This window comes from Callospermophilus lateralis, unplaced genomic scaffold (assembly GCF_048772815.1).
Source record: "Callospermophilus lateralis isolate mCalLat2 unplaced genomic scaffold, mCalLat2.hap1 Scaffold_122, whole genome shotgun sequence".
NCBI classification, from domain to species: domain Eukaryota; kingdom Metazoa; phylum Chordata; class Mammalia; order Rodentia; family Sciuridae; genus Callospermophilus; species Callospermophilus lateralis.
In genome coordinates, this window is record NW_027512409.1 from 3,090,183 (window position 1) to 3,105,367 (window position 15,185).

Consider the following 15,185-nt stretch of genomic DNA (forward strand, 5'->3'; position numbering starts at 1 on the left):
CACATTGGTTTTACAGCCACGTTTATACAATATTTTTTTTTAAATCAATGTGACAATTTTGGAATTTTTCTGAAAAGGTAGAGCATTGACATGATAAATTCTATTACAATATCCATTTAAATTTTCAATGTTGAACATAAAGTATTTGCTTCTACATTGACTATAATACAAGAAATTGTAGTAAGGAATTTGACAAAATATGTACTATTTTAATTTATGTACATATACATATTTACTAACCTAAAAAACTTCCGAAGTAGAAATTAATTGAGAACTGGAAAAAGCATAAAAACTTATCCTAGTGTTCACATTCTGATATTTTAATTATTTAAGTAACTAAAATTTAAGATATTTATACAAATTAACATAGAATATAAGTTAACATATGGTAAGTTAACTACAAAAACATAATGGTTTTGAGTGATAAAAATAAATACACTTTAGCATGACATAGATTCGTTCACTCTCTGTTGTCTTCAAAAGTTTAAGTTTAAAAAAGCTTGAGTATTTGAAAAGTATGCTTTAATAGCATAGAATATGTCTGCAAATAAGCTTACCAAGTTATTTTGCACCTTATTCAAAATTACTTGAAAAACCTTAATAAAGTACTCAGTTAATACGATACCAAGAATTTTAAGTACTTAATACTTTTAGCAAATTTCCTCTATCAAAAACAAACTTACAAATTAGAGCTAACACAAAGTAATAGATTAAATTGTGTAACTGTAAAATTTATTATTGAAATATATTGACCTGTGAGAAGAACATCTTGATGAGTCAATTTATATTCTTTACTGGGATAAACTAAAATTATAAATGACTATTAATTTTGAATAAGGGGAAATATTTGAAATTTTATTAGTAAAGACAAAGTATGTATGAGTTTTCCCATATAAAACCTGTCAGAGAGCAGAGGATGAAAAAAAAAACACCTAAATTAATGAACACTAAAAAGTGCTTAGAACATCACAGAAGACAAGAGACCATCATGGAAGAGTTTCTTTCATCCCTATTAGAACTATAGGAGGAAAAGGAATATAATATAGAGTAAGAGCTCATACACTAATTCTAATAAACTTTTAACACCCTGTTGTAATTTTTCATGAGATGAGGCCTGGTACAGAGAGTTCTACAGCACATGACAACTCTTTTTTCATGGATCTTTGCTAAGTCATCTGTTTTACTATCAAGTTTCAAGGAGATGGAAAAGAAGGGTAAGACTGATGATGATGACCCCTGCACTGCAATCTGTGGCAACTCCCCTCAAAGTATAAAACAGCAACAGTACTAAATAGTAGAGATGGATTTTGAGGCTACATGGCTTAACAGGAGCTACATTTATCACCCTGCCTGAAGCAGTCAAAAGACATGATAAAATATGTGCAAACATTTCAAGATAGTTGACATTGGGCAAGGAAGGACAATGATATTTAGCAGATGTTAAGTAAACAAGTGAGTCCTACAATTTTTCCTATTATACAGGCTTAAGAAAATTTCAAGGAAATGACACAGGAACATCACTGGATTCCTTGAATTGAGGCAACAAATCTAAGAATCTAGAGACAATAGTCTCTAAAGTCCATAAAACAAATCAGCACCATAAATGAGAAAGTGAGAGAGCCTCTGAGACATACCGAAACTTACCTTCAAATATTTTGCTGAGCCCAGCATGGTGGGCATGCCATTAATCCAGCCACTCAGGAAGCCTAGGCAGGAGGATCACAAATTTGAGGCCAACCTCAGCAACTTGGTTAGGCTCTAAGCAACTCAGTGAGGTCCTGTCTCAAGAGAAAAATAGGAAGATCTGGGGATGTGGTTCAGTGGTCAAGTGCTTGTGGGTTCAGTTTGGTACAAAAAAAGAAAAAATATATTTAGCTAAGTATAATCGGTACAGGCTTTTGAGTAAACTATCTGTTATTATATGGATCTTAAATACATTCCTAAAGGTCCGTGTGCTAATGTCTTGGTCACCAGGCTTTGACCCGAGTGGCAGGAGGTGGAACCTTTAGAATGTCTGGCCTAGTTGAAGAAGTTATGTCATTGAAGGCATGCTCGTGAAAGTGATATTGGATCCCTGGCCTCCCTCTGTTTTTCTGCTTCCTTCTGCCATTTGGTGAGCAGTTTTGCTCCACAATATGCTACCCACCAGGATGTTTTGCTTCATTACAAGCCCATAGCAATGGAACCAAGTAATCATGAACTAAACTTCTGAAACCATGAGTCAAAATAAAGCTTTCCTCTCTAATTTGACTTATCTCAGGTATTTGTTGCATTGATGGAAAGCTGACTAACACAGAAAATTGGTACCAAGAAGTGGTGTTATTGTTGTGTATATAACTGATGATGTGGTTCAAAAGCCTTTATAGTTGGTTTTCAGGAGGAATTTGGAAAAATTGGGAGAAGAAAGTTGGAGAAGCCCAAGAATGATATAAACAAAGCTTGATGGTAGATTCTGGTGAGGGTACAGAAGACAGGAATTCTGATAGAAAAGTGGAGAGTAAAAGCCTGTGCTTATGAGGCTTCTTTCAGAAAGAAATGAAGCTCTATTGGGAAACAGACTAGAGGCCGTTAGTATTGCATTGTAGCAAGCACATTGTCTATTTTTCGTTCATGCTCTGAGACTTTGCATGCTCAGTTTAAAGGTTATGAACTCATTTATTTGATAAAAGAAATTCCAAGGAACACCACATTAGGGAAGTGTGTTATTTGCTACTTTCAGTCAGATTTACAATGAAAACTGGGAACAAAAAACAGGGTGGATCAATTTGAAAAATGTCCAGGTTGTCCCCAAAAGAGCAAGTTTAAAATTTCTGCCAAGCAAAATGAGATTATTGAACAGATTATCACCATTTAAAAAGAAGCCAAATACTTTTCATGGGGAAAATATGAAAGATACCCTGAGGATATCTTTGTTAAGATTCTGTTAAGATCTCATCCATTGAAGGCTCCAAGACTTTTGAGAAGAAAGCTCCTAGGCTCCCAGCTGGTACAGGGATACCCATGGAATTGTTTCCTTGGGATTGATTTTCTCATATTTACCTATCCAAGAACTTAGAGGCCACTGTATCCAGGGATCAAGGGGACCTTGGAATATAGCTTGAGCTAGCAGCAGACCTTAGCATGATCCACATAATGCTGGTTTTGCAGGGATGGGGTCATGGAATCTTCCAAAAAGGTTTCAGAAGAAAAACTTGGAACTCCAGGCAATGTTTTTCAGGGTCAGAATTCCTGCAAGGAGCCTTTGTGAAAGGTGATGTATGAGTTTGTAGGAGTGAAGTCTAAGCTGCAAAGGAAACACCAGGAAGTTAGAGATGGTAAGAATAGAGCATGCTTGTTGAGTGAAGCTACTTGTGGCATGCAGAGCCAGCCCAAGAGAGATGCTATATGGTCAATAGATGATGCCAGCAAAGTCATGAGAGTGAGGCTGCCCAAGCCATTTCAAACTCATATGTCACTATCATGTGCCCCAGGTGTCAGACATGGATCTATAATGTTAGTATTTTTTCTACTGCATTTCAGAATTGCTTCATTCTTATCTCTCCTTGCTATTTTCTTGTTTTGCCATTGTTATTGTTTAGATATGACATGTACCCCCAAAACCTCATGTTTGTGATAATGCAAAAAAAATTTAAAAGTGAACTGATGGGTTATGAGACTTTTACCTTAACCAGTGTAAGGATTAATCTCTGGGTAGGGATTAACTGGGTGGTAATTACAGGCAGGAAGAGTTTGGGCTGGAGTAGGTGTGTCCCTGGAGACACACAAGTATCTTTGGGGTGTATATCTTGTCATTCTTGAGCAGAGCTCTCTCTGACTCCTGATGGATGTGTTTTGAGCAACTTTCCTCCACCATACTTTTCTGCCATAATGTTCTGCCTCACCTCGGGCCAATAGCAATGGAACCAACCATCCATGGACTGAGACCTCTGAAAGCATGGGACACCAATTAAATTTGCTTCCTCTAAAATTGTACTGTCCAATGTGTTGGTTGAAGCAACAACAAAAAAAATCTGACTAAAACAACAAGATTTTTTGACTCACTACAGACCCAGAGCAACAGGACCAAGTAACCATAGACTGAAACCTCTGAAATAGTAAGCCCTAATAAACTTTAATCCCTTTAAGTAGATTTGCCTCAGACATTTGCCACAGTAAGAAAAACTCACTAACAAAATATTCAAGGATCAAGAAGGACCACCCAATATGATTAATGTCAAAAGTCCCTTTACCTCACTCAGGACCAGGAACAGTACCTTTATATACTATTCAGCTTTTTAAAGAATCTCATTATTTATGGAGCACTGGGTATAGTACAAGAATGGTCTCATATCTGTTTGACGAAAGTAATCAACCATGCACTGTGCATTTTTTTTTCATTTCCATTTAGAAAAAATAATAAGTCTTGAAAACATCAAAACTCTTCTAGCAATTTAAGTGCATCCTGAAACAAGGCTCAAAAATATTTACAGAAATACAAAAATATCCAACACTCAATAAAGTTAAAATCTCCAATTTCTATCATACAACCAAAAGTTAAAGTCATACAATGAAATTGAAGACATATCCCCCAAATTAAGAATAAAATTTAATTAAAGTCAACTTAGAATTAACACAATGTGAGAATTAATAGGACAAAGACATTAAAGCTATTATTATAACTATATTACATATATTTAGAACTTTAAATACAGAAACAGAAGATGTGAAAATTATGACACAAGTTGTATATTTCAAGATAGTATTTGTACTTTATGAGATGAAAAAGACTGATGAGATGAGTGGAAGATTAGATGTTGCACAGAAAGAAAGCATAATTAGTGAATGTGAATATAAATCTATTGAAATAAAAACACAGAGAGAAAAGATAATTTGAAAACTAATAAACAGAGCACCAGGGATATGAGGAATGACTTAAAATGCCCTAATGTTGATGTAACTAAAGAACTTAGTTATCAGAAGAAAGCAATGTAGTTAGAAAAATGTATTTAAATAAACAATGAAGAAAAATTTTCAAATATGATAAAATACATAAACCCACACATTAAATAAGTTTAATTAAGTCCAAGACCACAAAAATGGAGCATAATCAAAACACTCGATATCAATAAGGGTAAATCTTAGATGCAATCACTAAAAAATTAGAGAGAAACCAAATGTAAAATAATAATACTTTTAACCTAAGACTCAGATAAACTGCATGTAATTCCCACATTGTAGCACTCTGAAACTCATACTGTTTTTAACACAAATTTAAAATATATAAAGAACACTGAAAGACACAAAAAGAAGCAAGAACATGGCCCAGGAAAGAAATGCTCTGTAGAAGTTGACACAGAGATGGTCCTAATGCTGAGTTATTCTACAGGAACTTTTAAATAACTATGTAAAATGTGCTGAAGTTTACAACATAACATAAGGAAAAGAACTCCACATATGGGTCAGAATCCATTGTAGAAGGAAGACAAAAAGATTATGCTATTTTTTAAATGATTCTTTAAAGCTCAGCTCCATATGTTTTCAGAGCAATTACTCCCATGGAGCACTTCCTACATCAGTTTTCTTAACTGTATCTTCAAGTATTCTACAATTCCTGAAGACAAGAGGACCATATTCTAGGCTATATCTTCATAGTCATCATAGTGTTCAATACAGAGAAGATGCTAAATAAAAATATTTTGAATAAGTATTGAGTAACAAATAAAAAGGTTAATGGTAACTGCACTGGAATCAAAATATAGAAAAGAAAGAGAAAATCCACTGAAAAAAATAAACAACATGTTCAGAATACCAAGAGTACTAGGATGTATTCCTAAATTGTACTGAGGAATTACTAAAAATACTACAAAGAGCCCAATTAAGTTGTGTCTATGAAATATATACATTGTGAATAAGAATACTGAATTATTTACATAATTCTATTTCTGGAACAATTTGACCTCAACTCTGAACACTTGTTTAAATTAATTTTTTATTAAAAATTCTCAAACTCCACAATTTAACAATTCATCATTTTTTGTGTGCAGTAAGAATCAGATTAAATGCCCATGCATGTTAACTCCATTGCAGTCACTTTTATAGTATCATAATCTGAAGAAGGCAAAACACAAACATCTGGATAGACACTGAATGCTCTTCAAGGAAATTAGTGTACTGGACTGCATAGTGAGGAAGAACTCGGGGAATTCCTAGACTTACCAGGACTGAAGGCTGTGGAAGACATGGAAAATGGAGAAACAGCCCTTCAAATTGTCAGTAAATTTTTTACCAACTTGACCTCCTGCATATAAGATCCACATTAGAAACTTTCAAACCATGTTTCCATTAAAAATAGAGTGGAGCCAGGCATGGTGGCCATACCTGTAATCCCAGAGGCTCTGGAGGCTGAGGCAGGAGGATCACAAGGTGAAAGCTAGCCTCAGCAATTTAGCGAGACCCTAAGAAACTTAGGGAGAACCTGTCTCAAGAGGTAAATCTCTTTGATCATTAAAACAGTACAAATTAATAGAGCAATGAAGACTCATATATGGATGAATACCATGTGTTAAAATACAGGGCACCCTGTGATCTGACAGGCGGTTGACTTCATGGCGAAAAAAAAAATTTGTACATACTTCATTCTATCATCTGACATATATACATACATACATATATATACATACATACATATATATACATACACACACACACACACACACATATAGATATAAAGAACAAATTTAAAAATATAAAAATAAAAGATAAAAAGGGCTGGGGATGTGAATTAGTGGTTAAGCACCCCTGGGTTCAATCACTTGTACGAAAAAAAAAAAAAAGGAATTCACACAGCACATATGGGGGCAGAAAAGGCAAGAGGGAGAACAAATTAATGAAAGAAAATTTGCTTCCCTTCACATGAGATCTTCATTGTAATAAGTAAATTTCCTTATAAACTCTGTTTTGCGGAAGTCTGCAGTGATTATTTTTTCTTTGTTGGCAATGCCTGACTTAGTATAAACTCAGTAAAAAAGGAAAAAAAAAAGGAGAAAAGTGAAAGTAATAAAGAATAACAAAATTGATACATCCAGACGAAATCCCAAAGGAGCCTGTGTGTAGGAAATAAAATAGACAAAAGACAGAGGATGTTGTTTTTGCAGGCAAGTCCACGCATTAATTTTGGTCTCCTTTTTATATTTTATACCATATCTCTGATATAACAAAAAGATAAACTTTACAGCTAACTAATATCATATTTTATTTACAGCTAAATATAATATTTATGGCATGGGCATATTCTGGGGAGTTTTAACACTTCTTGCACATTCCCTTTAAAAATAGAATATTATTTGCTAATTCAAATGTTATGTTGGGGCTTAGGATTCAAAAGTCAAGTATTGTATCTGTTTCTCAGAATTATGAAATATTCTTTTATCTTGTGTCTCCAAAATACATAGCAACTATTAGTAGATGATATTATTTTTATTTGAACTACAAATGTTATTTGTTTAAGAATTAGAATCCAAATTGGGGGAAATGGATGGGTGGTAAGGATTTTATCTTTCAAAAAAGCAAATATTGTGTATTTTCTTTTTAAGAAAAGGAATCTTTATATGCCACTTTGAATATTTTATCTTTTTAAGTAGGAAAATAAATGATATATCTAATAAAGTATGATTTAAAATTACAAAAAATCAAGAAAATATTAGTTTTTAAATTTTAATAACTCCTACTGCAACCTCTTTTGTAAGAATAAATAATATAAATATGAATTGAATTTGATCATCTTGAGAAAAATTGATTCATCTCTAGACAGACTCAGTATTAAGAGGTGTTTTTTTTTTCCTGATAGCTATGAGTCTTAATTTTTTTTTCAAAAATCAATAGGTCTGGTCTCATTTGTAGGAAATTAATTCAGTGACCTTTAAAAACATTTTTATATTGCTTTTTGTGAGTCTAATATAACTTAAAAAAAACATTTGAACAAGTCATGTTAATACTTTAGGACATTTTTTACCCATTTCTATGAATTCTAATTGAAGAATCATTAGGGCGTCATGCCAGCAAATTAATCCTGGAGCAGGCACATTTGTAATTGTCCTTAAAAGAAGCCTGGTACTGATGGACAATTAATTTAAGTCAGAAAAAGAGAAAGACAGATGGACATGCAGAGAAAAGGGAGGAAAAAGAGAGAAAGGGACAGATAATAGAAGGAAGCATGGTCAAAATTATTTTCACCATGATGCCAACCTGCTGTCAGATCACAGGGTGTCCTGCATTTTGACACATGATATTCATCCATATATGAATCTTCATTGCTCTATTAGTTTGTTCCATTTTAATGGATCAAACAGATATTCTCACATTTATATTTTATAAACACTTTGGAAATTAACATGTCTAAGTAGGAATGTCAAGTAAAATTCATTTGTAAATATGAATTGTTAATCATAAGAGATGTTCAAGACACATATTCCTTTTAGAAAGTACATTTCTTTTGCATCTATGTCATTGGAGAGTTTTTACTTTTTAAGTTTTTCAGTTTCCACCACTAATCTTTGAATGTGTTCAAACATGTTTTTCAAATCCCCCTCTATTGTGCAACTATTCTCTGTGACAGTCTCTTGTCTGCAAAGGTCATTTACTATCAAGTTTACTGTATATGCCTAATTTTATATTATGCAATAAATCTTCAACATCCCCTACTTGTGACAAGTCTGGAGGTTCAATCAGAGGTTGGATGTATCAATGTTTAATGCATTTCTCAATAAAAAATTAGCACACGTCTTCAACTAAAATAAATGTTCTTGCTTTATGTGCTCTGTTCTACAAGACTATTAAAATGTTTTTTTATTATAGTTTTAGCATTCGGATAGGGATGGTATCAAATTGAACTGCTAGGTTAACAAAGTAAAATAAACTGTGAAACATGACTACATAAAATCTGAAAAAATCTAGAAAACACAGGTATTTAAGCAAATGAAGACAAATGACCTTAAACAAAATATATTTTATCTCTATAAATAATTAAGTATTTCATATTTGAGAAAACATTGGCTCATGTGTTAAGAATTGAAAAAATTAAACTTGTATTATTTTTCCTTCAGAGATAAAAATTTTTCAAAATATTTTAACTGGAATAATGATAATTATATGAACAACGATGATAGCAAAATCATTTAATTATTTTCCAACTTATCAGTAACTGAAATTGTTTTCCAGGATGTAAGTTATATTTAGTAATAATGTTTTCCTGATTTTAATTGTGGTTTAGCCTAAAAGTTAAACTAAATAAAATAAACCCTTTAAAGTATTCTAATAACTACACTAAAAAGTAGTTTATTCACATTAATGTACATATATATAAATATATATAGCACCTAAAATTTAAATTAAGTATTTAGATATATTTATTGTTTTCAAAGCAGAGCACTTTGCAGCATAAAACCATATTAATTCTTCCATAAATTATTTCAATATGGAGATTTTTAGAAGCCAAAACCATGTTACAGATCTGAAATAGAAATCAACTTAGCAACATATGCACATTAAAATTGATATAATTTAAAGATTCTCCATGGTTATTTGGAGGGAAAATATAAACCAGTCTGCTGATAAAATCAGGGGGCTCTTATATTCAGTCATTTAAACCAATGCAATTTCTAATGGTTTTACTTGTGCTGTGGTGAATTTACTATAAATCCCACCAGTGTGACAGATTCAATCAGTCCATTCGTTGGAATGACAGGTCATATTTGCAGCAGAATGATCCAGCACCAAATATTTCAAAATCACTAAAGATATTAAAAATGACAAAGAATGCAAAGAGCAAGAAAATAACAGTCAGTACAACACAATTTCAGAAATAAAAAGCCACTTATATAACTGCAAAATTACCTGTAACTTGCTGCCAAAAACAAATTGCTATCAAATTTTATATTAAGAATATTTTGCACTTTAATTAGCTTCTGCTAAGCTTGACAATATTCCCTTTGGTACATCTTTTCTGTATTATAATTTTCATTGAGAAGCAGTGAAGCATGCTGGAAAAAACAACACTAGGTACTTAGAAGCTCTGGGTCTTAGATCCAGCTCTGTGACCTTGAGCAAATATCTTAACTCCTGGGAGCCCTGATTCCCTCATTTAGAACATGGAAAACAATCTGCAATCCCTTTATCTCACAGTTGGAGGATTTGAAAACAAATTTCAAGAAGTCAAAATATGAATAGGTTATAAAAACTCTAAAGCAATAGACACTTTTATGACGCTATTACTACTTTCACAATTTCCGTGTTAAGAAATTTAACTCAAAATTTCTCTGATTAATCTTTAAAAATTATCTAATTACAGTTTTGAAAATTATATCTTGTTTTTTTCACAGAAATTAGTGTTATTTTCATAAAGATGCTTTTCTTCTTTATTTGTTACCTGTCCCATTTTTATGTTAATATATATGATAGTTAAATAGAAGAAAGACATAATTCTGCACTATAAACTAATTTACTAAAGCTGAGTTCTAACTTCTTTTTTAAAAGCACAATAACACTAATTAAACTAAACCTTATGACAAGGATACAGAAAATAAAATGCAGTTATAACTGAGATATAGGAAACAGACAAAAGGCTTAATTTGAAGCCTGAAATATTCTCTTTGAAATATCTGGAAGTCCCATAGGATTAAAATGTAGACAAAGATACCCTTTTCTTCTGGAGGTCTGAAGTCTTACTAATCCACATACCTTGCTCAAAGTAATTTAATATTTTTCCTTTAGGGAATTAATTCCTAAACATCCTATGTTTGTCTGTCTGTCTGTTTCTCTCCCATTTATTACCCACGTTCTTGGGTAAATTATTTAATCTCTTTATTTATTGGAACTCCAATGTTCTTCTTTGTACAGGGAAATAATAATAGTACCTGATTGACAAAAGTGTAATGATTAAATATGGCAACATCTATAATACAAGTGGGACAGTGACCTGCCTTATCATAAACATTTGATAAATGTTGTGCATGTGTATTATTGTTGCAACTATATTTGTCATTACTACTCTATAACTAAGTTTCTATGTAACTGCACATTGTAAAACTTCCAAATCAAGATATGTAGGCTTATATCATACTAAGGGACTACACATGGCTCTTATATATACATATAATAAATATTATTTTATATGTATCATATATATATATATATATATATATATATATATCATGCTAAATGGTTGCACATAGTTTATATATGTGTGTGTGTGTATTTATTTATTTTTTTATTTATGTCAAGTTCTGTTATTTAAAAAAAAAGACTGTAGTGAACATTCTTAAACATATGTTTTGTCATAATCCTGCAAATGGGAGCTATTGTTAAAAACTTATTTCAAAAGTGACTTGTATTTAATCTAGGACATGTTGTTAGTTTAATTATATTGTCATTTTAAGACATGAGCATAAATCATTAATACATGGGCCATTGATACGATTCTATACATAATTACTTTCTAATTAGAAAGTATAGTACTACATCTAATTACCATCTAAATTGACAATTTTAGAGTTTATTACTTTCTTATATAGTTTTAATCTTTAACAACATATTATGGAAGTTACACTTGGATATCTAACTAATTTATAATTGTGTTGAGCTTAATTTTAGGATTTATGACTAAAATATTTTAGCTTAGGTAGTTAGAAAAAAAATTTGCCCTTCAACCAAACATAGAATTTTAATTTTATATAAAACATTTAAAATATATTTAATGTCACTTCGTTTTTGTGTTATGCTTAGGAAAAAAATACTTGCATAAGCTGAAACTACTTCCACAAATTTTAGAAAATTTCATGAAATTAAATAACTGAATATCTTGTGCTCTATATTTTAGCCAGTTAGTATATTTCTATTTTCAGTAATTAAAGATTTTTGAGAAAGTCTGATAGCTGATATGAGTCATTTTTAAAAAGTTATAGACACAAGAGAAAATATGGACTAAGAGGAATCCCACTAAAAGAAATAGCTCAGATAAAGAGGCTGGAGGGAATGACCAGTGAGATATTGGCCAGAACCAGCAGAGAGGAGGTTGTGTTGACATTATGTGAAAAGGAGAAGTGTTGATTTACTGAGAAATTCAATAAAGAAGTTTCTGTGTAAACTCAGGAAAACAGATGAAGGGGCAACCAAACCTCATGTCAGTTTACTATCAATGATCAAAAAATCATATCAACTATTTTTTACCTTCTTTCCAAGCTGGTCTACTAATAGGGTAGGTATCTGGCCTGGTTTGCTCTCAGAAGCAAAAGCTTATAAAACATCCAGAAGGGTGGGGCTCAGAGAATTTAAGAGATTGTGTTCTTCTCAATTCACTAACAAAGGTATTTGGTCCTGAAAATTCCAACACACAATTAGTTAGACATAAGCTTGGGATTGGATCCTAGGTGTCCTTTTTTTTTATATGAGAGAGATGTCACCATATTTTCTACACCCTATACATTTTTACACATACACCCTATACTCTAATCTAGTATTTGACTTATTTTTTGATTTTTATACCAAATTCCACAATTCACATTTCCCAGGATAATTTTTGGCTTCTTTTATGTGAACTTGAAACATTACTCATAGTATTATACAAAAATGACTTCATAGAACATTTAGTCCAGCCATATCTTTACATTCATCAGATAATTTATACATGTGAAATTAAGTGTCTTTTGAAATCCAATCCAAATTGTAGAAGAAGATAAAACTATTTTCAATGTATCTTTGTTCCCAACATAAAGATTTTTATTTGGGGGCTGGGGATGTGGCTCAAGCGGTAGCGCGCTCGCCTGGCATACGTGTGGCCCGGGTTCGATCCTCAGCACCACATACAAATAAAGATGTTGTGTCCACCAAAAACTAAAAAATGAATATTAAAATTCTCTCTCTCTCTCTCTCTCTCTCTCTCTCTCTCTCTCTCTCTCTCTCTCCCCTCTAAAAAAAGATTTTTATTTAAACCCCATAGCACCAGTTAAGGAGAGCTGACCCTACTTTCTCTGGTTTTCTCCTGGAAAGAGGTTTTGGCTTCTCCTTTGCCTGGTACTGGCTCACATCTCTCATTTCTCCTTGTGCAATTGTAAAATTTAGTCGAATTGTGTTTGGACAGTGTGATTCACATTGTACGTATAACATTATTTTGATATAAAAATGAATTAATATACACATGTAAAGATACATAGTGCCGCAGTCTCTGGCTGGGCACAAATCACGAGTCTCCACACAGCTTGTAGATTCAAACAGCAATTCTTTATTCCCGAACTCACACCGGCCGTCTACAAACACGTTCTGGGGAAATCCACTACTCTGCCCAAATCCACTCTCTGCCCAAATCCACTCCACATGGGCTTCTGTCTCCCAAAATATACTGTCTGACCCTAAGAACTCAAGAGGAACTCAGCAGCAGGATATGCCCTATTCTAAAGGGGGAACACCCTAATCTCCTATTATGCTAAACTGCCCTATTCTAAAGGGGGAACACCCTAATCTCCTATTATGCTAAACCGCCCTGGTCCTTGAGCAAGGTCACCTTTCAGAAGTCCTTCCACAGACAGCATGGAAGTAAGCTGGCAAGGAATTTGTCATACCTACTTGGCTGATGGCTCCCAGCAACATAGCACAGATGAACAATAAGGAATATGCATCTCATATCTAAAAATTGCAAGGTTTCAAGTCTGGCTAGGCAGGCATTCAGCAAATACCTTGAGAACTTATGATATGTCTAATTTCTGATTTCCTTAAGGCTGGTTTCACTTTCAGGAAAACTCTTTTAATAAACCCTCAAAACTCTAAATTCAGTTGAAAAAATAAATAAAACAAATTCCTCTTTCTCATCAGTTTGAGCAAAGCTCTGTATTTGCATCTCTGGCTCTGACTGACGTGGTTTAATCATGAGCCTGTGTCCTTCCCTGAATAAATCACCATGGTATGAAGAATGGAAGCTCTAAAAGGCTAATCCTGGGTCACAAATCCATCTTTGGGTACAAATGGAGAGAATTTTGCCACATGGAATAAGAACTAAACAGAAGAGTTCTCCAAGGAAAAGTGAGAGAGTTCTCCAAGGAAAAGTGAGAGAAACTTTCATATAGAACTTGAAATGTTCACTACTTATACACATATATTATTATGTTATTTATATGGTAATTTACTTTTAAAACAGTTCTTAAATAAAATACTGTAATGGCTCCATCTATATCCAAGATAAATCTTATCTGAAATACACATTAGAATGCATACCAGACAATATTCCAGAAAATGATTACTTATATCTCTTAACTATTGTTATACAAACTTATACTGGAGAATTTTAATTAGGATAAGAGATATTAGAAAAAAGTTTCACTGTTGAAATCTATGAACAAGACAAAGGGTGAAATCTATGTACAAAACAAAGACAGAAATTCTTTCAGTTTCCTTGCCAGAGTATATGTACATAAGCTATAAGACTTTCTGGAACGTCAGAGCCTAGCCACTTCGGTGTAATTCCAGATCTAAGATCCCTGTGTTTCATATTCTCACATTTTTGGCAATGGATAATTGACTGAAAAAATAAAATACTGTTTCCTCTGTACATGTAAGTCTTTCATACAAGATAATAATAGCAAAAAAAGAGTCTATTATTATCTTGTAATTATCTGGGTGAATAAAGCACTACTGAATATTATTTAGGTATTCACAGCAGTTTTATTTGTGTGTAATGGTCTGCAATACTTAGCAAAATGGTACCTTATTTTTTAGAATAGCTAATAGAATTGTCCAGGAAATAATTGTTTCTTTCTCAATTGAAACTTTGAAAAAGATGAGAACCAAATATATTATCTCAGCCACCTAATTGCACTATCAAGAGCAATAATAGACCATACCATTATAATTTTATGCTAAAAATCCTGAGGACTAAGATTTTTTCTTGTTTTCATCATAATATAAATCTAATTTTCAACTGATGGTATTTAATATTTATATCCAGAAGTTTATAGCAGTTGAAAAATCATGTGACCTTAATTCAATTGAAATATTAAAATATAAAACAGCTGAAAAATTCTCGGGTTATCTTCCTTCAAATTGAGTAGAAATGGTTCTATTAATTTGAATGGGGGAAATGGTATTATTGTTAATTATTTGATGATATCAAACACACCATCTATAAAGAGTAACCATTGGGCTCTAAACTATTTTGTTAAAAG